Here is a 24,873-nt window from a genome sequence, read left to right as displayed (position 1 = left end):
GTTCAACTGCTTCCATAAGAGTTTCATTAGTTTTCACCATGAAACATATATCAGTGGAATACTTCTCCACAATGTTCTTTGAAATTATCTTCCTTTTCCTCATGTTTTCTTGAAAAGTCTTAAAATGCCCCTAAAGTTTCTCATCTCTGTCGGTACCAAGCCTAGTGATAGCTTCCTTTATTTGCATACCTACTGGTATGTCATGAGCCCAATGCTTCTTCCCTATACCGGGTAGTTCATTTAAGAAGTAAAGCATTAAACAAACAATCAAGTTTCCATATCTAAAGGTGCCTTTCTTGATTCCTTTGATCTTTCCAAGGTTTAACATCAACTCACTCCTCATCCACTCACATAAATCATATTCACATTATTCCTCAGCATCTTATATGCAACATGAATGCATGAACTAGCAACAGAATTCAATTGGTTGGATTGAGTTACCTTGTAACATACCATGTCGATGATTGTGCTTATCCTCATTGATTTGCTATCAGGTGTAGCACCAGTGAGTTTTTTAACCTCTATGTTGGAAATTTTCTTGCCAGGTTCTTGTCTGACCTTGGGTAAGCTGGTGAAGCTCGAATTACCTCCTTCGTGATCATGTAAGGCCTATCTAGACAAATAAATTCATTGTGAACCCTGCTTAGAATGTATCTAATCACCTCATCTTTGAATTCAGGTATGTACCGAATACCGGTTAACCCTAGATCCTCAATTGCTTTGAATTCTAGTTTGATGGTTCCGATGTCTCCCAATATCACGGATTGATACATGCTTTTGATGTCTTCAGTGCCCAAGTCCTCAAGGGTGCGATGAATGTGTACCCTCACATCTTCAACATACATTACATCGTCTGGAACCCTATAAATGGTTCCCGCAGAGTCTTCCTTTTTAACAATTTTAGGAACCTCCTTAAATATTGGCCTTAACCTATCCTCGAATTCGACAATGGTGGAATTTGCAATAAAAGTAGGAGCTAAATATCTAGATGCCATGTCGAAAAATACCTGAAAGTAAATGTCGATGGAAGATTGATAACTGCTCGAAATCTTTTCACAATGCTTCTACCCACTCTTGACTCTCCTTTACTTCTCTCTGAATGCTTGAATGCTTGTTTAGTGAAAATGAATTCACTTACCCTCTTTTATCAGCAAATAAAACCCTAATTTTCTGTAATAAATGCTTCACCAACAACCCTACGAATGTCGGTTTCACATTTATGTTTTGGGTGAACCTTCATCGATGATGAACGTAATTCTCTAGATCTCTTTCCAGGTCTCCTTAGATCTCTTCTAGGGTAATATGCAAAATTTAGCAATGAATTTGCCAACCCCTAAGGCTTATGCCTCAGTTACCAATGGAATTTCCTGTCGATGGAGGAATACTCTGTTCTATCGGTGGAGTTACCGGTATAGATACATCTCCACTTGGTTCTTCATATTTTTTAACCTATTTGTTGGTGTGATCTTGTTGCATTTCATCTACCTTCTACTTTCCTTTCTCATTATCTTTATCATTATTAACCAGTTGAGTCTTGCTTCTACAATACTTAGCAATATGACCTATTTGTTTGCATGCATAAAATGTAACATTGTTCTTTTGAATTTCTTTGACATATCTGGTATCATTTCTTGACCTACAATGATTAGAAAAATATCCAAACTTTCCACATGCATGACATTTAACATTCATTCTGCAATCTTTTGATCTATGACCATATTTCTTGCAGTTTGTGCATTGACCAGGAACAAAATTGTAGTTTTGATTTGCCTTATTTCTACATTGTTTATCCATATGCCCAAATTTATTGCAAACAAAAAATATACCAGTGAATTTATAAGCATTAGATTGCCTTACTGGTTTCCTCTATTTTGATGAGTTCTACGTACCAATTGTTTGATCTTCATTTGCACTACTGGAGCATTCGCCTTGTACAAATCCAAGTCCTCTAGAATCATCAATCTGTCTTTGTCTTTTGAGTAAGTCATCCAACTGTGTAGTATTGATCCTAAACTTTTCTTTATACTCACTTGCAGTAGTCAGATCATCTCTCAGAGTGGTTACTTGTCTTTCAAGTTCTTGTTCATTGTTTCGGGAGTGTGCCAAATCAATTCTCAATAAACTATTATCATGAGTCAATCTACCACATTCATCAAAAAATTTCTTTAGAGATATAACAAGATTATCCTTTTTCTTCTTTCTATCCTCAATATCTTTTGATAACCTCATAGTCAGATCTTGCATTTCATTCTTCATGAGCATGTTTGCTTGACTTAGTTTCTGACATTGTTCTTTAAGAATATATTTTTCCTCATCATGCAAAAGTTCTTTTCTCTTGGCTTGAGAATATGATAACCTTTCTTGTAGAATAAGAATGAATTCATTTGTAGAATTCAATTCTTCTTGCAATTTCAAGTTCGTCCTTTCAACATCATAATCCTCAAGAGCCATCTCAATTTGCTTCTCTATAGCCATGTTCAAAGATTCTAGTTTTAGGATCTTCCTCAAGCTGTTAAACTTCTTCTGAGGTACCAATCTCTGATACCAATTGTTGGGATCCAAGAACACTGAGAGGGGGGGTGAATCAATGTTCTGCCAGAATGAACAGTTTTTAACTTTCTAGACCATTTCATATATATACCGGTAAACAAATAAACATATAACAAGAAGCAAATAAATCATCCACATAAATGAACACCATAACACATAGAATTTATACATGGAAAACCTCAATGAGGAAAAACCACGGTGGGATTTGTGACCCATAATATCAGTTCACTAACCATATGAAAAGATATTATATATAATAGGGGCCTACACTTGCAGGAAGGCACACTACCTAGAGCATACTGCTCATCACTAAAAAGCCTCACTGACTACAAGCTTTCTGCCAAAGTAAATTACTGAAAATGAACTCAAGAATGCATCTGTTATGCCAAATAGAGTTTCGGTTTTGGTTCTGCTCTATACCAGTTCATAAACTTTGAACTGCTACTGGTATCTCTTCTCCTCCAAGAATGATTTCCAAGCTATCTATGGATCATTGCATGATATAGTATTCGCATACAAAATGATCTCCATACATATATTTCGCATCATACAATTATGATATATTCTTCTATATCCACATATTTGATCTATCACATCACTTGCTAAAATAACCTAGCAGACTAACCTATATACCTATTACAAATGATATGCCTTATGTTGGCTTAAAATACATTTACAAAAATGTCGGCCTTGACAATAATAATTACAAAATGATTTAAGTAAATCCTCCTTGATGTCGGCTTCCAAAGAAGTATTGATGTCGATGTCGATGTAGCCCCGAATGCTCCAAAGTTTTTATCTGCCAGTATATGCTTTCTAGTGTTGGTTTATGACTACCATCATATTTTGTTGCCATCAATGACAACAAAATGAATCTAATGAGTGTCAATTGCCAACATGAGAAAGATAGTGGAGAGTGCAAATGTGAAGGTGGATGAGAACCTTGGAAAAGAGATCAGAGCTTGCAGATATGATGATGGTCAACATGTTGTTATGAATCCTATTCAGACTGGGGAATTGAAGTAGATTGATCTAGTAGAGACCGTTACTCCGGATGTTGCTGCTACCGGTGGAGAGGTACAAGAACCTGAAAAATCAAAACAATCAAAAGACTCCAAGGTATGTAAGATTGAATCATTCAGAAAATCAGATTATTGGTTATAAAAATAAAGGTGTGAAGACTAGAAGAAGGCTAGCTGCTGAAGAGGTATGCTTGATTTCAAAAGTTGAACCTAAAGATGTTATTGAGGCTTACAAAGATGAAAATTGGATGAGAGCTATGGAAGAAGAATTAGATCAGATTGAAAAGAATAACACATGGGAGCTTATGCCTAGACCTAAAGATAAGATTGTTATTAGTACTAAATAGGTATTCAGGAATAAATTAAATGAAGCTGGTGAAGTTGTCAGGAATAAATTAAGATTGGTATGCAAAGGATATTCATAGAAAGAAGGGATTGATTATGAGGAGACTTTTTCTCCGGTGGTCAGACTTGAAGCTGTTAGATTGTTGCTTGCATATGATGCCTATAAATATTTCAAGGTATATCATATGGATGTCAAATCTACCTTTTTGAATGGTGATCTTGAGGAAGAAGTCTACATTCAGCAACCTGATGGATTTTCATTATCAGATGATGGAGACATGGTATGTAAACTGAAGAAATCTCTTTATAGATTGAAACAAGCCCCTAGAGCCTAGTATGCTAGATTGGATAAGTATTTGTTAAAATTGGGATTTAATAAAGGGACTATTGATAGTAATATGTACTTTAAGATTGAGAATGATAACATCTTGATTGTTGAAATCTTTGTTGATGATAATATCTTTGGTGGTGATGATAACTTGAGCATGAAGTTTGTCAGTGTAGAAAGAATTTGAGATTTCTATGATAGGTGAGATGAAATTTTTCTTAGGTTTGCATATTTCATAACTGGAAAAGGTATTTTATATCTCAAACTAAATATGTGAAGGAATTGTTGAAGATGTTTGGGTTGGATGACTCCAAACTAGTTGGAACTCCTATGGGAACTGGTTGTAATTTATCCAAGCATAATGATTCTAGGAAAGCTAGTCAGTGTTTGTACAGATCTATGGTTGATGGACTACTATATCTTACTTAGACTAGGTCAGACAATATGCATGTTGTTTGCATGGCTTCTAGATATCAAGTTGATCCAAAAGAGAGTCATGTTACTGTTGTAAAGAGGATATTCAGATACTTGAAGGTTATTGTGGATTATAGTTTGTGGTATTTGAAGAATGATGATTTCATGTTATGTTCTTACACTAATGCAAATTGGGTTGGTGATGTTAATGATCGGAAGAGTACCTCGGGTGGTGCATTCTTTTTAGGTAAGAAACTGGTTTCATGGGCTAGTAAGAAACAAGATTTAGTGTCCTTACCTACTATCGAAGTTGAGTACATTGTTGATGTTGGTAGCTACACTCATGTAGTTTGGATGAAGCAAATGTTGAAGGATATTAGAGTTATGTATGATGAGCCTATTGTCATTTACTATGATAATTCTAGTGACATTAACATGTCAAAGAATTTGGTGCAACATTCAAAAACTAAACATGTGTCAATCAAATATCATAACTTGAGAGAACAAGTTAGTGAAGAGGAAGTGAAGCTAGAATATGTGTCTACAAAGGAACTGATTGCTAATATTTTCACTATGCTTTTGCCTACATATACATTTTTCTATTTGAGAGACACCCTCTTGATGAGAACTAGATGCATTGAGTTGCATCAATCTGGTAGATCTTAGAGCCTTATTTTTCTATTCGGATTGATGAGCTGGTGCTACTCCTCTAGTGGAGTAGTCTGTGTTTTAGGGAGACAGATTCTTCAGATTCATGTTTCTATTTAGGGGGAGAGAGAGTTTGGTTTTTATTTTTGAGAGCTTTAGCATTGTTGTCAAAGGGGGAGAGAGCATGTGAAAAACTGTTTTGATCTGCTTGATCTCAGGGGGAGTTTGCAGGAGATATTTTCTTTCTTTGCATTGATTGTTTTTCACATTCCTATGTTGCCATCAATGCCAAAGGGGGAGATTGTTGGACATTACTGCTTCTAGGATGTGTTGTCATTGATATCAACATATTCCTACTCTAGTGATTGCAGATTGGTTTATTGGGATTATGGTTTTGTGTATTGAGTATCTTCAGTATCATGATATTCTTTTGTAATGGTTTTAGTGAACCAGAAAGCTTAATTGATCATTTCATATGATCCAGTTTTGCAGTTTGTTTTTTCTGATCAGTGCTTTGCAGAGTCAATATTTCCTCTGGTATATTCCGGTGTGATCAGATCTTGAGTTGATATTTTGGGAGATTGTTTGGAATGATCCTTTGTATATTCATTCTAGATGGTTCGTGATATGGTACTCTGCGGGTTATCTTTCTTCGTGACAGTTGTTGCGGTTTGGTATTCTTGAGGTTTAAATGTTGACACATGAAGATTTAATAAGTGGTGTTGGTGTAGATGTTACTGATAATTCTAACGTTCTTGTTGATTGTGTCCTATTTGTTTTGATGATCTGCATTGATCGTTGTGCAATTTTTTGGTGATTTTTCTTAGCCGGTGATGTTCTTCATGTTATGTGGTTTTCCTAGTGGTGTAGCATGTTGCGGTTGATCTTGGTGTGATTTTCGGTGGTGATGAGAAATTGGGAATTTGAATTAGGTCCATGTTATGTCATGTGTGTCATTATATTGGTCCGTTGGTCAATCTTTGTATCGTGTGATGTAATTTTATAATTGTGAGTTGAGGGTTTAGCTAACTTTGTTGTCAAAGTTGATGAATTGTATATAGAGGTGATATTGTCATGTAATTTAGATATAGAGGTCATGTCTGCATTATCAAAGAGTTGTGTATGTGTGAATAAGAATTCATCTTTTAGTGTGAGGTATTGGGCAGAGATCGGTGTTGTAGAGAAGACAATTGTGCTTAACCGAAACTGTAATCAGGCATTTGGAGATGCTATTTTTTCATTTCATTCCTTATAGATTGTAGTCTGAATCTTTTTGTAAGTCAATGAGAGTTCCCAGAGGGTTGTATCCTTCCGAGTCTTTATCTTTTGAGCAGTGAGCTCTAGACAGTGTGTCTGAATGCATGTGCATTCCCCATTGTAATATTTTCACATACTACTGTAGAGTATCATCTTATTGTGGGTGGGCTCCCACTATGGTTTTTCTCTTAACTGATTTTTTCACGTCAAAATCTTGGCGTTGTGTGTTGTGCTATTAATTTGCTTACCTTTGTTATTGTTGCAGTTTATCATATATGTTCTTATGGTTAAGTTTGTAGATCCAGAGAAAACTAATTCACCCCCCCCCCCCTCTCAGTTTTCCTCCATTATTGCTGGTCACACCATATTACAAAAGCGGCTCACAGTCGAAATGCTTACTACAATAGAAAATAGTGAACTAAAGAAAATTGCATCTCCAAATGCATGAAATCAGTTTCAAGATAAGCTCAAATAACTACTCACAAAAGACTGACATTGGATCCGGTAAGAGATCACTTTACCACTTCCTGCAACGAATTAGGTAAAGGATTACTGCACCATTGACCACAACTCTATACACTACTTACTTTGTCACACAATACATACTTTGTTGATTCACACTCTACACTTATTCTATCTCACTTCCATGCATGCTTCGCTTACATACATCTTCTATATGTGTCTGTGTGTGTGTACCAAAAAACATACACTGGGATAATATGTTAGCCAAGCACAAATAATGTGTTCCTCGAATCAACACGTTATCCAATAAAGTCTTAACAAAAAACATGATAACAAAGTCGGCCTCCACATGATCTCCTACACGCTTCCTTTGCTCATTTGATTTATTGATCCATACTCCTTAATTACCGAGACAAAACAGGGGTCAACTAGATGCATAAATATGAACCCATAAGCACAAAACTACAAGCACAGAAAATCCTAACTCCAAAATACAGATGTCATAGATTTCCATGAACATACAACAACACAACAGATACAACTGATATGATTGATACCACTGATATCAGAACACACACAGTTGAAACCAGGACTAGATACAAACCAAAATAAGCACACCTCGGGATTCTGAAGATGGGGATCTTCCAGAAATAACTCCAACATATCAATTCTGCCTCATATCACATACATACCTATCTTCCATTGATAATTGACTAGCAATACCAAAACTATTTCCAACAATATACACCATCCAGTTCAAACCGAATAACCAGATCTAACATCAATGACAACAATGACAAGTCTATCACAAAACAACCACAAAAAACAAAATTATTATTATCTAAAAGACATAATGAACTCAACACTCCAACCAACTAATATAATACAATATCCAATGTCAACAAACTGCTACTTTTTTATGTTATATGAATTCTTGTCAAAATTGATATAATAATTACTTACAATCAATTCCATTTTTTAAATACTTTAATTCTTAAGAAAATCACATAATTGAAATTTCAAAGTAGCTAACTACCAAATAGAGTGTAACCTTACCCACTACTACGAAATCTATCCTTTATGAACCACTGGCCACTCCCTACCTTGCCAAACTATTGACATGATTCTAAAATATATTTTTATTCATACTAAAAACATTTATCATTTCATTTCTTTAAAATACATGGATAAAGAAAAGCAAGTTCTAAAGAATTCAATGTGGGTAGAGAATATTTGATGATTTTTTATTTATACATCTTAAAGAGATGTGCCACTATGATTAAAATCGAAGACTATATTTTGAAATTTGTGTAGCATTATATTATTACTTGATGTGATAGGACAAGCAACAAAAAAAACATGCCACATAGACCTTAAAAAATAAAAAAATCCCCATATGGCCTCCAAAATAATACATACAAACAAGACAAAAATAACAGGCAAAGCTTAAAATAATTTAGAACAATTTCCACACATTCTATAATGGTGCATTATCTAGGTCACACAACATCATGCATTTCTACCTCCACTTTTATAAAAATAGAAGCCTATTGTATGAATGAGAAGAAACAAAATGAAGGAATTCAATAGACTTTCTTGAAAAGGATAATAAATCTTCGATATGAAATTTATTATTATTATTACTTTATTTTTAATTTCAATGATTAATGCGTTTGATAGCTAGTTTCATCACATTCATTTAGTTGGACAACAATAAGGCTTATTATTTGATCTCAGGCAACAACATTCTCCAATAATTTGAGCATATCGTTTCTAGCCTAACCACTCTACAAGCTTCATGAAAACACTTCTTGATGAAAGGAAATTTCAAGAGAATGCCCTCTTATCTGAAAAATGCAAAATTTTGTAATTCAATATTTTAATATAGAGAACGCAAGCTTCAAATTGTGCTTCTTAAAATGATCATCTATCTAAAAATTTGTTGCAGTTAGAAATATAATGTAAATTAAATGTTGACATATAAAAGATATCATGAGAGTTCAAGTAAGTTGATGTTCATTATTGAATGATATCAAGAGTAAAGATTATATCCTAGGATTATTGGTATAAGGATTGGCATAAATGAATTTTGAATTTTACGGTTTAGAAAATGTTGACAATCTAATCTATTAGATAAAATCGCAAATAATGTCCATATAAGAAGATTAAGGTGATAAGTAGGTCATTTATTACAAGATATGAATGACTTTTTATATTAAATATTGGGTCCAAAATCAAGGTTAAAAAATGTAACAAGATTATATTGTGTTATAATTATAATATTATTTCTATTAGGCTCATCACTGAGCATAATTATCTGATGAGACGCTTCATAATAAATGGATGAGCTCAAATGAGACTATTTAAAGATATTTGGAGAAAATCTGGACCAAATTTGTGCCTAATTTCATGAAGAAAATTCACAAATTCTTTTGAAGTCGCAAAATCAGGGAAGTCCAAAATTCTAAGAAATGGAATCTATTAACAGGCCTCACTAGCGGGTGATCCAACAATAGTGGGTTACACTTTTTGGCCAATTTTGACACTTAAATGAACATTTTGAAAAAAACCTTCACTTTCCAACACCTATAACTTTTAAACCATTAAGAATTTGAAGATAATGTAGCCTAGTGATTTTTATCATCTTGTCTGCAGATTCTAAATATATTTTTTTCAATTTTTTTTTAATCAATTTGTATTCATGTTCCCATCTCCTTTGAAAAGTAGTTTATTACAACAAACAACATTTTTTAAGAGTGATGTGCATTCTAAAACACAACTTTTTTTCTATAAATGATAAAAACTCGGTTCTTTTGAATTTAGGTTTGTAACAACAATACCTAGGGCATGCAGTTGGTTGCATAACGATATGTTGAATATTTTTTATTTTATTAAGTTTTGAAGTTGGACTAATCATAATTTAGACATAGGTGTATGTTTGAACATACAACTTGTTCTATATATATATCAAAATTAAATTATTATTTTTTGGTTAGAAAGATGACATCAATTCCTAGGGCATACATATTTTTCAGAAGTTTTTTGAATTAGTATACTATTTTTTCAAATGTGTTGAACAGAGAAGTTCATATTCGGTAAAAAACCTATGTTTGGTAAAATCTAAAAAACAAGATCACAATAAACTCAATATGTAATAAAATTATAGTCATTGGAAAGCTTGTTCCATTTGAGCCTTCAACTAGAGGTTTGAAGGCCAATATTTTGTATAATGTTGGAGAGTTTGGGGGAGAGAAGCATAGAAAGGGGGTTTGAGTGAACACCCCTTCGAATGAAGGGGATTAAAATGAACCACCTTAAGTTCATTGTGTAATGGTTAAAAAGGGGTTAAAATTTTGTTAAAAGGGGGTTCATTCGAAGGGAAGGGGGTTCGAGTGAACCCCATAAAATATTTTTTAAAAAGCAGGTTTGAGCGAGCCCCAGTGATGTCACTCACACGATTGAAGTAGGGGGTTCACTAGAACCCCAAAGGGTAGTTCGCTTGAACACCCATAGTATGAACAAACACCCTCAAAATGTTTTTCCCCCATTAGCGTTTTCCTTTGTGGGTGAAAGTGGGAACCATTATTGTGAGATAACCCTAGCATTGAAATTCTCTCACAACCAAGCACCAAACACAACAGATGATTTTTAGAACTGCATCCTTCTCTAAAATATTTGTGGCTATAAAATAGAAGTAACATTTCGCTAACATGTGTACAAAGATTTGGTAGCCATGACAATTTCATAAACATTAGAGAAAAGATAAACAAAACAAAAAATCTCCATTACCATAATGACTTTGTTCCAACTTAAAAAGGGAGCAAAAAACAAAACATACAAGATAAAACATAACATACAAGAATTTGACTTACCTTTTTCATGGCAAGCCATTGAACCTAGAGAAAAGCACTTCTAGTTCTAATATTACCCTCATCCTACCACAATGTTATTCGTGTTTCAGAGATTCAAAAGGTTCTGGACATAAGCAACAAGAAAATGTGGACAATGAACTAAATATTTTCCCTATAAAAAATGAAACGTAAAAAACCCATCGAAATTTGACGTTGGGAAAAACTTGCGGCTTCCAACATGAGATGAAACTGGTGGGAGTTCCCACCTAGTTAAGCCTATTGACTAAAAATGTAATCTATCTTTTAGAATTTTACACTAAGTCTTTATAAACTATTTGGTTTTGGTTGTAATAATGTGTTTAGTGAGTTGAAATATGTACATACTTTGTATACTCTTTTTGTTATCATTAATGTATGTTTTTCTTTAAAAATTGAAATCAACATAATGTTGATTTTATGAGATTTTTTCTCACGCAAACCAATCACTTATAAAACGAAGAATAAATCTCATCAATGATGGCATCCAAATACTCTTATCAATTGCAACATTTCAACAAAGTCATTTTTTGAAATCAAAATAATTCAAGAAGTCTTGAATCATATATAAAATAGTAACACTATCAACAACTTTGAAAATTATTTCCAAATGTTCAACAAAGGATCAAAGGGAGATTCTATGATAATATTATAACCACTTGAGTATAAAGTATCAAAATACTAATTACTCTTTTGAACATATAAAAAATTAATTTAAAATAAATAAGAAATTAAGTTATAAATTTTGATAGAAAATTACTTGATTCTGTCACTTTCACTCATAAGCCATTTGCTATACATTTTCTATATGCTAACTCATTGAATACATCTTATTTGGATTATTATGTGATGTGGCACTTTGACTTAAATTTCACTTATTCACTTAAATTGATAATTAAGAAAATTGCACAAATAAGTAAAAAATCGAATAAATTGCATTAAGACATATGCCAACCAACTTGAATCTATTTTTAGATTTGTTATTATTTTTTAAGTTTTAGATCAAATGTATAAAACCAATTAGAGGTTACATATCATCTTAATAAAATGTTGAGTGTTATAAACTTCTAGTAATCAAGTCCAAATCACCAAATTGATCATTCACCATCAACACAATTGCTAATAAAAATTCTCTCCAATTTGTCATGAGGCTTCAAGCCTTGATACTCCCTTGAGTACACTTTTTAACCATGTAAATGAATGTGTTATTCCTACATGCACACTCTAATAGCCTAGTTGTAATGTTATCAATTTTTTCTATATGAATATAATCTTGCATCAACCGAACTCTATAAATTGGTCCTCTTTTAAAAAGTTTAGGTTATTTCCAAAATTTCTAAGTACTTTTGATGTGCACTCAAAAAATACCATCTACCCATGAGCTTTTTTGGATATCTTATCTTCATCTTCAAAAACACCCTTAACAAAGAACAAAAAATTATGAGTCAATGCCTAGTGAGATATTGTAACTCCTTTAACACTTTCACCACAACAAAAGACCCACTGATAGGTTTTCTTAATTCCTATTCTCTAATATGGTGTAATATTGAGGTTGTATGTCTATAATTGATCAATGATTTATCTTGAAAGAAAGAAAATAATAATAAATTATTATGCTTTGATACCTTAAGAAATTCCTTACAAATAACTATCAATGAATTGACTGATTTTATTATTTAAATTGAAAAAATTACCTCTATTTACATATGCAAGATTTGGTCAACCTTCTGGGATCAAACTCCAATATAAATGTATTATAGACTACACATGCAAGATACATATATCCCAATGGTCTAGCACAAGTATTGAGAAATCAAAGGACCTAACAAGTTGGGTCTTACATTCTAATTTAATATTTAGTTGTTCGTAGTTTATTCTACTTTGATGTTATTTTATACTCGTAAGATTTACACTAATTTATGCTATAATTTATGTTAGGATTTAGGTGCCATCAACCTTGTTAATCCTTTAATTTATTATTTTCTTGGTGTCATTTATAATTTACCCATAAGAGGTTAAACATTTAACCAACCATGGTGAAATAGACCATGCAAAAGTAAAGTTGCTTTTATCATTTGTCCTCTAGGAAAAGGAAAAAATTACTAGGTGACCCCTCTTGGAATATTCTATGTTGAGGTGCTTGAACACTTGTTAGGAGTTGTAAGAGAATATATGACAATTATGATAGTCATTATTGCTATAACAACATCTATGACAAAATCCTTACACAAGTGCACATGCATGAGAGATGCCTTATTACAGTTGTAAGAGGCTATTTTGGGAGGTGTAAGTGAATTTTTCTAGGTGGTTTTGTTGTTTGTTGTTTGGTGATACCATAATGGTATTCATCCTCACAAACTCCTATAAATTGGTGCCTTGAGCTAGTTTTCTTCATTCAATCTTGTTTAGTTTGAAGGGTAACGGAGTGTTGTCAAATTTTACAGAGGTCTAGAGAGAAGTGTATTGTTATTGTATTCTTCATTTGACTAGTAATATATTTGCCCATCTTTCTTGTTGGCATTTTTTATGTTTATGTTGTGATTGTCATTGATGGACACACACTTGCATTGAGATCTCCTTTATATGTATGAGTTAGAGCACAACCGGTATTTGTTTCAACTGGTATGTTGTATTATAGTCTTTAAACTATTGGTGTTTTGCAGAATGTGTTTCCCGGTTTGAAGCGGCATGTTGACCCCAAGCGGTTCGTGGATCCCAAGCGGTACGAGGGATTAAAGCGGCATAACATATTTTTACCAGTCTTCATTTTTGTCAAACCGACAACCGACATTTTATATGAACTGATAATACTCTGTGATGAGTTACCAACCGGCATTTTGTGATGAGTTACCATCCACCGATTGTTTGACGGTGCCGACTAAATGGTGTTTTTTGTGTCGTGGTACCAAGTATGTCCAGGTTCATTAAACCTAGGAAATTGTTATGTAATCCTATTGGACCGACATGAAATCAGATTCCTTTATAAGGACATCATGTCTAGGGTTTTACGTTGTTGATGTGGTTGTAGCAAAAGTTTATGTTATTGCTAGGGTATAAGGTGGTTGAGGAGTTGGAGAGAATATGAATGTGTAGAAGACTGAAGTAATGCTTGAGTGCATTAGGAACGAGCTATCAAGGATCTAACCGAGCAATCTGTGCTACTAGCTAGATCAAACACTTGTTGATTACTCACATCTTTGACAAGTCTGTAGCCCTTAACCGGGTAGGCCCAAAAGCCTTTTGTAAATCCTCTAACAAGGTGGTTTACATCTGTGGATCTAAAATCCTCTAGCAAGGTAGTCTTTAATCAGACTTATCTCCTAACAGAGATTGAGATTCCTAACAGGATCTGTTCTGGTAAAGAACATTGTAAGACCTTAACCGGTCCAGTTCCTATTCTGCAGATAGTTACTTGTGAGTTCCATCTCACTGTGGTTTTTCCCATTTGGGTTTCCACGTCAAAATCTCTTGTGTTATGGTGTTTTTGCTTCTGTGGGTGAATGCATTATTATCTATTTGGTTTGCATGTGTGTTAATCGGTTTGTCTGCTAAACTGTTTTACTGGTTTACTATTCGTCTTGCAAAGTGTTTAAGTGCAGAGATTTTTGGCATACTAATTCACCCCCCCCCCCCCCCTCTTAGTATTCATCAATTGGTATCAGAGCCTACCTTTCTATAAGTTTAACCACTTGGAAAGAGATATGGGGGAATACTCTATAAGGGAACTTACACATCAGCTCACTCAATCTGAGCAAGCCTATGATGATCTTATGGTCAAATACAAGGCATCTCAAGCAAAAAGGAGAGAACATGTTGAAAAGTTGATGGAGCTATCTGAAAATAGTTCTTCAGATGAAGTAGACATGGAAGCCCTAATTGCAAAAATAAATAAGTTGAATGAATCAAACTCCAACCTGAGAAAGGAGTTGGAAGGACTGACTATCCGGATGTGTCAAGAGCTAGAGAATGGAGGAAAGCTGAAGATCTAGTGAAAGAAAGAGATCATGAGATCTCCAAGCTGAAACAAGTAATCAGTGCCCTAACTGCTCAACTCCATGCAAGCAAAGTGGAAAAGGAAGACATGTAACGAGAACTGAACATTATCACCTCTGAGAATGAAAACCTGTTGGAAACAAATGTTGATATTTCCAAAGAACTCTCTGAGTCAAAGGAAATACTTGCTAAGTTCAACAAGAGTACTGTCAAGCTAGAGAAAAAGCTTGAATCTGCCAAACCGGTCAAGAATACCAATGGACTTGGTTATTCCGGTCATGAGGAAGGTGAGACCTCTGGTACAAATGCTAGAACGTCAAAGAAACAATCAGCATCAAAGGATAAAGGTAAGCAAAAGTTTAAACCTGTTTGCTTCAACTGTCTTAAAGAAGGACATACTACAAATGTGTGTAGAAGTAAGGCTTACAACAATTTTTCTTATTTCCTAAATGATAAGCCTAGATCCTATAAATTCAATGGTAACTATTATGCATGCAACAAGTATGGGCATAGAGCATCTGAATGTAGGTTAGTTATGAACAACATTGATAGACATCCTCAGAGGACCCAAGGAGCTGGTCCTGAACCTTTTGCGAACCAGAATCACAACCTGTTTAATGCCTTCAATCATTAGCAAAGAAGAGGTGGCTATCAAGCAGCAAGCGGATGGAGAGCAAATTGTATGGTCTGTCATGGTCATGGTCATACTGCTACAACATGCAGAAGGAAGAATGGAAACATGAACAATGGACCTTGGAGAGCACCTGGATTGGTTTGCTATCACTGCAACAAACCGGGTCACATTGCCAGATTATGTAGATCAAGAAAGAACATATCTAATGATATACCGATCACTCTGGAAGGAAACATTGATGTTGACACTGTTCAAGCGGACATGAACAAAACCTGGAAGAAGAAACTAGTGGTGTTACAAGAGGAACCGGTTTCTGCACCTAGTGTGGAAATCACGGAACCGGCAAACTAAGCTTCCAAAAAGCTTAGGGGGAGAAAATGGTGAAATGTTTCGAACCCCCGAATTACACCGGTAAAAGACCTTAACTGGTATGTGATACCTGTCGTTTGGCAGAAGACCAGACACGTAAAAAAGCAAATTAGGGTTTACGCCCTAATGGAGGAGCATTAATGACGGTAGGTGAGGAATATGTTTAAAAGCATTTTTCAAATCATTTCTCACTATCAGTTTTGAAGCGAAGAAAAGTTTTTCAAAGAGCAAAGCGACGAAAAGGCGATTTGAGTTGAGATTTTGAGAGATTGAGAAACTGTGAAGGAGATTCAAATTCAAACTACAAACAGTCAAGTGGAGAACACAAAGTGGTGATTCAGCAACCAATGGAGTGTGAAGTGAAGGAGAATCTGCAAGCCCTAAATTCACGTGTTTCAAAAGGTATTTCTCGAGTTCTTAAAATTTCTATCTTGGCTTCCGCATCTCATACCAGTTCTAGTGCATCTGTCGAGTCTGCAAGTTTTATTCAACGAAAGTCTAAGTATAATGCCCTATTGCAAGTTCCAGCTGGTGTGATAGTAGAAGAGGGAATTTATGACTACATAGATTGCAAGATTGAAGACCTAGGGTCTCTAGCTATACACTCCCAGTTAGGTTTATTTTGTGGAAAGGATAAGAAGATCAAACCGGAGTATAATATTTTGGAAAAGAAGAAGCTCCACAATGTTGTTTACTTCTTGGAGGATTTCACAAAGGATCATATAAGGATCATTCTGAGCAGAGTCCATGGTGACAAGATGTACCTGGAAAGAACACATGATATTACGCCGCAGGCAATTCATGCAGTCACCGGTTTCTACAACACAAGGGAAGTGCTAGCCCTAAGGACGGTAAGCAAAACTGAAATGTCCAATCTCACCGGTTCAATGAGCGACTCACGAGGCATGACAGTCAATTCTATCAAGGATGATCTGGTTAAGTATGCCTGCATGGTGATAGGCTACCGGACATTCTCTGCTAGCAGAATTAACACTGTATCTGCTGCAGTGGTAAATGTCGCTTATCGGATGATAAAGGACGATGCATCATTTGACCTTTGCACCGGTATGCAGAGACAACTCCTGTTGAATCTGAAGTCGATCAAACAAGATAATGCACAAAGGTTCAAGTTTGGACAACTACTGGTTGGGTTGTTCTTCTATTTCCAAGGCTACTTTCCAGGAGTAGGAGATGTCCAGTGGTCTGTTGACCAACCGGTGACCAAGCAAATCAAGGAAAGCATTCAAGCAATTGGAACCGGTTACCCTGATGTTCTAAATAAGTATTTTGATGAGTTCAGACAGAAAATGAGCCAAAGAATGAGGATATCAGGTGACATCGTCAAGAAATATGAAGATGATATATGTTTCACCATCCAAGCGGATAAATGCATAATGGAGGTTGTTGAGCCTAGACAGGAAGAAGTGGAGCCAATGGGCTATGAGGTGATGTACGATATGCTAGAAGGGTATGCCTCTACCCTTATTGCCTCACCTCTTGATCCTAAGGTAAAGAGGACCAGAACCTATCTGAAAAGGGTTACACCGGTCGAGGAACCCTCTGCAAAGAAAGGAAAAGAACCTGCAGTGAAGAAGGAAAAGGCAGTGCCTGCAGCATCAGCACCGATTACTACTACAACTCCAAAAGTGACCAAGCGGTCACCAGCCAAGAAGAAACCGGAAGCAGCATCGGCTAAAGTCTTCGAAAGGAAAAGGAAGACAAAAAGCAATACATCAGACTCAGAGGAAACTGTGTCTGAGGAGCAACCCAAGAAGGCGAGACAGGCAAGAAAGAAGACAAAGAATGAACCAACATCATCTACACCGGTAAATATTGATATCTCCTCCTATAAACCTTTGACACATTGTCAAAGAACAATAAAGAATATTAGGAGAAAATTGCTACATGATTTAATTGAGTATTTTGATGACTTTAATGATGATGAAAAGGAAGTGGTTGAAAAGGAAATAATTCAATATTTATGTGTTAATGACCGATCACCTTCAAAAATTAGATCTAAAACACCGAATTCTTTGTATAAGTCCTTAGACAATAAATGGCGCATTGTCATAGAGTAGGAACAGGAAATGAGAGAAAGTTTTTGCTGAACATTTTCCTAATGTATCAAATTCAGAATTGTTCGATGTAATGAACAAATACAAAGGTCTTTTCTTCATGAGAAAAAGAAGACTCCTGTTACTAGAAGGGAACGCTAAGGAAGTACTCAAGGATACACACACTCGTGCTCTACAAGCTCTGAAGATGCATCGAGTGGCTGAAGCCAACCGACAAGCTGAGAAAGAACCGATTATAACAAAACCGAATGAAGCATTTGATGATGAAGGAAACCCGGTTGATGAACCGGTTGACACTATTGATGTTGATGCCCTGGACGTAGAAGATATTACTCAGGAAACACCATCTGAGACAACAGGATGAGCAACAGGCTGAACGGGTTGATAAGCAAGCTGAGGATAGACAGGAAGCGGCAAATGAACAGGCCGAGAAGAAGAAAAAGGATGAAGAAGAGCAGAAGAAAAAGGACGAAGAAGAGAAGAAGAAGAAGAAAGATGAAGAGGAGAAGAAGAAAAAGGATGAAGAAGAGAAAAAGAAAAAGGACGAAGAAGAGAAGAAGAAGAAGAAGAAGAAGAAAGATGAAGAGAAGAAGAAGAAGAAGGATGAAGAAGAGAAAAGAAGCAAGAAGATGAAAAGAAAAAGAAAGAAGAGGAAGACAAGGAAGAGGAGAAGAGGAAGGAAGCAGAGAAAAGGAAGAAGGAAGAGGAGGACAAAGAAGCGGAGAAGAAAAAAGCAGAAGAGGAAAGCGGAGAAGAGGAGAGAAGCGGAGAAGAAGAAAGCGGAAGAGGATAAGGCAGGAGAAGTGGAAAAGAGCACCCAGATGGAGACTCTGAAGGCAACCGGGAGTCAAGCCAAACCAGCTGATCTCACCAATCCTATCGATCTCCAGTCTACAAGTGAAACAAAGCTAGCAGAGCATCAAGGTTGCTCAAGAGTGCCTTGAAATTATTTGAAGGAAGGAGCAGGATGTAATTCAAGCAGTTGTGGACACTCTTACCGGCTTGATACTTGATACCTGATACAAATCTTCCCAACACCGATTCATCACTAGCCAAACTTAAGCTCCTATGCATAGTAGTGGATGATCAGGTGCAGAGCCTAGAAGAGGCAACAGAGGCAAATGTCAAGAAGGAGCATCAAAAAGCTCTTAACATAGCTCTGGTGAAGAAGTTGAATGAGCTCCAGTCTGAAGTGAAGAAAGAACAAAAGGATATAAGGGACGCTCTAGATGAGAGAAATCTGCTACTCAGCAAGATCTACCAACCCCATCTGTTCTATGATGATGTGCTATCTCAGAAGCAAAAGCTTCAAACAAACTTGCAATCCTACATGAGCACATTCAAGCCCCCTTATGATTCCTTTACAACTTATGGGCAAGCCGTTCACCAGTTTCACATCCAGTCAGCAAAAATGGAGCAAGAGATCAACACCCGGTCTAGAGATTTGCAGGAGCTACAATTGGTTCTACTCCCACGATTGCAAATTCTTCAGAAGTGCTATCTGAACTTGGATGTCTTAACAGTTACATAGGAGATTAGCACAATTGATGCCATGGAAGAACAAGTCTCCCAGATGCAAACAGGAAAAGAAGTAGCCACCTCCCTACTTGAGTCCTGGTCTTTGTCGATGAAACAATTCTTGTAGGACTTTAAATGTGTTTTTGACAAGTATTATTCCTTATTGTCATAAACTTTTATTATTTTAATATCAAATGAAAATAGGGTTGTTCAGCTGTACTTTGTCATTGTTGGCAAAGGGGGAGAAGAATTCTATTTGGGAGAAGTATCTGGTAATCAAAATTTTGATATATGCTAATGGCATGATTTTGTTGTAAAACACTTAGATGTCAAAATTTTATTTTCCTAAGCGTTGCCATCAATGCCAAAGGGGGAGATTGTTGGCATTTTTTATGTTTATGTTGTGATTGTCATTGATGGACACACACTCGCATTGAGATCGCCTTTATATGTATGAGTTAGAACACAACCGGTATTTGTTCCAACCTGTATGTTGTATTATAGTCTTTAGACTATTGGTGTTTTGCAGAATGTGTTTCCCGGTCTGAAGCGGCATGTTGACCCCAAGCGGTTCGTGGATCCCAAGCTATACGAGGGATTAAAGCGGCATAACATATTTTTACCAGTCTTCATTTTTGTCAAACCGACAACCGGCATTTTATATGAACCGGTAATACTCTGCGATGAGTTACCAACTGGCATTTTGTGATGAATTACCATCCACTAATTGTTTGACAGTATCGACACCTAAACAGTGTTTTTTGTGTCATGGTACCAAGTATGTCCAGGTTCATTGAACCTAGGAAATTGTTATGTAATCCTATTGGACCGAGATGAAATCAGATTCCTTTATAAGGACATCATGTCTAGGGTTTTAGGTTGTTGATGTGGTTGTAGCAAAAGTTTATGTTGTTGCTAGGGTTTAAGGTGGTTGAGGAGTTGGAGAGAATATGAATGTGTAGAAGACTAAAGTACTGTTGGAGTGCATTAGGAACGAGCTATTAAGGATCTAACCAAGCAGTTTGTACTACTAGCTAGATCAAACACTTGTTGATTACTCACATCTTTGACAAGTCTGTAGCCCTTAATCGAGTAGGCCCAAAAGCCTTTTGTAAATCCTCTAACAAGGTGGTTTACATCTATGGATCTAAAATCTTCTAGCAAGGTAGTCTTTAATCAGACTTATCTCCTAACAAAGATTGAGATTCCTAATAGGATCTGTTCTGGTAAAGAACATTGTAAGACCTTAACCGGTCTGACCTTAACCGGTCTAGTTCCTATTCTACAGATAGTTACTTGTGAGTTCCATCTCACTGTGGTTTTTCCCATTTGGGTTTCCACGTCAAAATCTCGTGTTATGGTGTTTTTGCTTCTGTGGGTGAATGCATTATTAGCTCTTTGGTTTGCATGTGTGTTAACCGATTTGTCTGCTAAACTGTTTTTCTGGTTTACTATTAGTCTTGCAAAGTGTTTAAGTGTAGAGATTTTTGGCATACTAATTCACCCTCCCCCTCCCCTCTTCTCCTCCTCCCCCTCCCTCTTAGTATTCATCACTTTCTATGGTGGATTTTTTTCCCAAAAGGGTTTCTCCATGTAAATCTAGTGTTTCGCGTGCAATGATTTTATTGTTCTTGTTTTGATTCTATAATCACTTTGATAAGAGTTAATCTTAGTTTCAGGTTTGTAATAATATTCGTTTAAAGTTCTATTGCAAGCTTTCTTCAACTTGTTTTACAACATTTGGTATTAGAGGTAACAATTCTCTTGAAGGAGGGACAACTTTCTTTGTAGGTTTTGAATGTTTTTTGGCTATAGTGGGAGCTTTTGTTTTGTTGGTTTTTTTAACAGAGTTGAGAAGTTTAATGACACTAGTTACGAGATGTGAAAGCTAAAAGTTCAGAATCTCTGAACTTTGACATTTACTAATTATTGTACAATTTGAGTAATCATTGTATAAATTATCCTTGTAAGTTGATCAAATTTAAAATACAAACTGCAAAGGGATTTGAGATTCAAATATTGTCTAGTTGGAAGAAATCAATGAAGGGTTATAAGCTAGCTATAGTATTATAATAGTTGGAGTTTCCATTTCATGGATTGAATATACTAAAAATTGTTTAATATTATGAATAAAGGTATAAATGATAGTATCTCATCTAATATAATATTTCTATATTCAAATTATGCAAAAAGGTCATATCACCTTGTAAATCGTGCTAAACTTGCAATTGTTGATTGACTTTAAAATTAGATATAAATGATTTTTTATTCCATCTTATAGAACAGACTAGTTATAATGAATATGTAATTCTATCAAACTTTATAATTGATATCGAATTGTACCATTCCAATATAAATGTAATATTTATGTGATTTCGCCATTTACTAGTTAATATACAATTTGAATAATCATTATATAAACCATTTTTCTAATTTTATCAAATTTAAAATACAAATTAGCAAAGAGTTGGAATTCAACCATTATCTAGTTGGGAGAAATTAATGAAGGGTTGTATTCTAACTATTGTATTATAATAGTTGGACTTTATATTTGATAGATTGAATATATTAAAAATTGTATGATAGATTGATTATATTAAAAATGTTTAATATTATGAATAAAGGTATAAATGATAGTATCCCATCTAATCTAATATTTCCAATTCAAAATATGCAAAAAGGCCTTATCACCTTGGAAAAAATGGTGAACTATATATTTAAATCATTCTATTAAGTTATACAGTATTTATGTGAATACCTATGAATTATGATTTTGTTAATAAATTTATTTAAGATGTCTTGAAGTATGGTGTAGTTATATTAATTAATTGACAAATTAAGGGCAAGTAATGACTAGTTAATTAAAAATAAATGCATCCTATGTAATTTAATTTTGCGGTTAAAAAATTATTTAATTATTTATTATCATTTTTTCTTAAGATGTTAACTAAAATAAAACTTCATATACTGATTATGGTGAGAAAAATTGTAAATAGTTGTTTTATTACGTTTATGCAAACCATCCAAAATGTATCTATTTGTTAATAATGAATACACTAAGACCAAATTTAAATATAAGCATATCTTTAACAATAGAAAGCAAATTTGCATAAAAATATTCATTCTTCCTCAAACTCTTATTCAATTACCTTACACATACCATAAAACTACAAAAACTCAAAAAGAAAATATGATACACCATAGCCACAAACACCAAGAAAACACACACGAGAATCTACGTTACTAAATACTAAGGTGCAATTTAACTATAAGCATACATTTAATAACAAAATATAAAATTGCATACAAATAACAAATAACAATTATTCGTCAATAGATGAAAAAAGATGGTTTTGTTGTTTTCTTGCAAAGGATCCATGATGAGGCCTAGTCTAGTCCCCATAACCAAAATCCCCGAATGAAGTACCAATGGAACACGTTGAATTAATTTAATGTTTGTAACTTCACCTAAACTTGTGGGATCACCACATTCATGTCATATTGAGTTTTTGCAAGCCATGTAAAAGCTGAAGTAATTCCATACTCTGTTATAGATTCTTCAAGCAACATAACATACTCTAAAAATGAAAAAATAATGCTCCTTCCAATTATGGTGAAAGCCAAATTTAAATGATGAAAAAAAGTTAAAGCTTCATGTGAGTTGAGAAAATAAGTTGCTTGACCCAAACACTAATCCTATGCATAAACTAAATATGTATACCTAAAACATGAAGTTGTTTAGTGGAAAGAAAGTATCTAGATTGGAAAATATGGTAAAACTATTATGAATTGCACAAGACAAACAATTATAGATCCACAAAATGCCAAATAACTAAAAAATGTAGGACATGAAATTCAAGCCGAATATTGAATATCTCTAGCAATGTGTATGTTCCTAAACTAGTATTATACTTAAAATCACCAAAAAAAAAATATCATTTATCAAGTGATGATGATAGGAGAAATACCAAGTGAAGTTATGGTCCCACCATCATATTCAATACCAAATGTCAAACATATATATAAGCGCAAAAAACAATCAATATCATATATTTGTGTCAAATACTTGAACCTAAGCAACACAATTAATTCTATATAATTTAGCATTTGATCATAAGATCAATCTTGCACAATTGTATGTATGGGAATAAGGAGATGATGACAACAAACATGTAAACCTAAAGCAAATGATGTCATTACCTCTCTATTTTTTTAATCATCAAGTGGGCTTCAACATTTAGTATGGTCCTAATTAATTTGTATATCAAGTGTTGGAGTTCATTTCTCAATACTCTGGCTCCCAAACATTACCTACAATCAAGCATAAATAGTTTATTGCATGCTTACTTAAAATGTCTAAGGTACGTCTTATGTAACTCCATCAATTCAATTTTCATGTTATGTGAATATACAACATTAAAACACGAGTGTAATCAATACTTTTGAAAATCTAAAAATTAGACATTCTAGTTTGAAAGTAATTACTTCTTACAACAAATATTTCATATATGTAAACTTGTGCAAAAAAATTCAAACTATCATGATTAGATATGCATACAATAACTATCATGCTATAAATATGGTTTACCTCAATAGAATCCTTGAAATTGTTTCTACCAATGTACATACCTACTTATGACTTCAAAACTTAAAAAAATATTACTAATCATGAGAGGAAAATTATAAGTGGATATAAACTATGCATGGCCCACTAATTACTTTGTAAAGATAAATTAATACCAAATGTTGGACTCTACTTCTAGCTAATGAATTTCTCTAGCTAATATCTTACATAGCATTATGTTATCAATGGAGAGTAAAAACAATAATATTGATATGGAAAATGAGGAAAGTGGCAAAGACACATTACACATTAGAAGTCCAATGTCGATGTGCAATGCTAAAGATGTGTTAAAATAAGATTATGATTGTGTACCAACTCAATGAAAACAAACACATGGATTCGTCATAAATTGAGTAAGAAGAAATCTATATAATTGAGGACATTAAAGTCAAGGTTGAAGAAGCTACAAATGCACAATGTCACCTACTAAAAGATAAATTCTAATTCAATACTATAGGCTACATGAAGGCAACAACACAAGTGATTTTGATAATATGTATAGTAGTATAGTTAAATTCTTTCTTAAAAAGTGTACAATGTTGTCCTTCATAGCAATGCATGTGATTATTTAAACAATTGCCATACTCTCAATAATGTAATTTGTACAAAAAAAATTATATAGACTTCTCATTGAAAAATAAATGAACGTAAATTCTTCATTGTAGAGCAGAGGTATTCAAATGGTTTATACTATTCAATGATCTATACATTTGTGAGGATCTATGTTACATCATTATATTATATTAT

The sequence above is a fragment of the Cryptomeria japonica genome, chromosome 6 (genome assembly GCF_030272615.1).
Source record: "Cryptomeria japonica chromosome 6, Sugi_1.0, whole genome shotgun sequence".
Taxonomy (NCBI): Eukaryota; Viridiplantae; Streptophyta; class Pinopsida; order Cupressales; family Cupressaceae; genus Cryptomeria; species Cryptomeria japonica.
The sequence above is the reverse complement of the archived record's forward strand: the minus strand, read 5'-3'. Positions refer to the sequence as shown.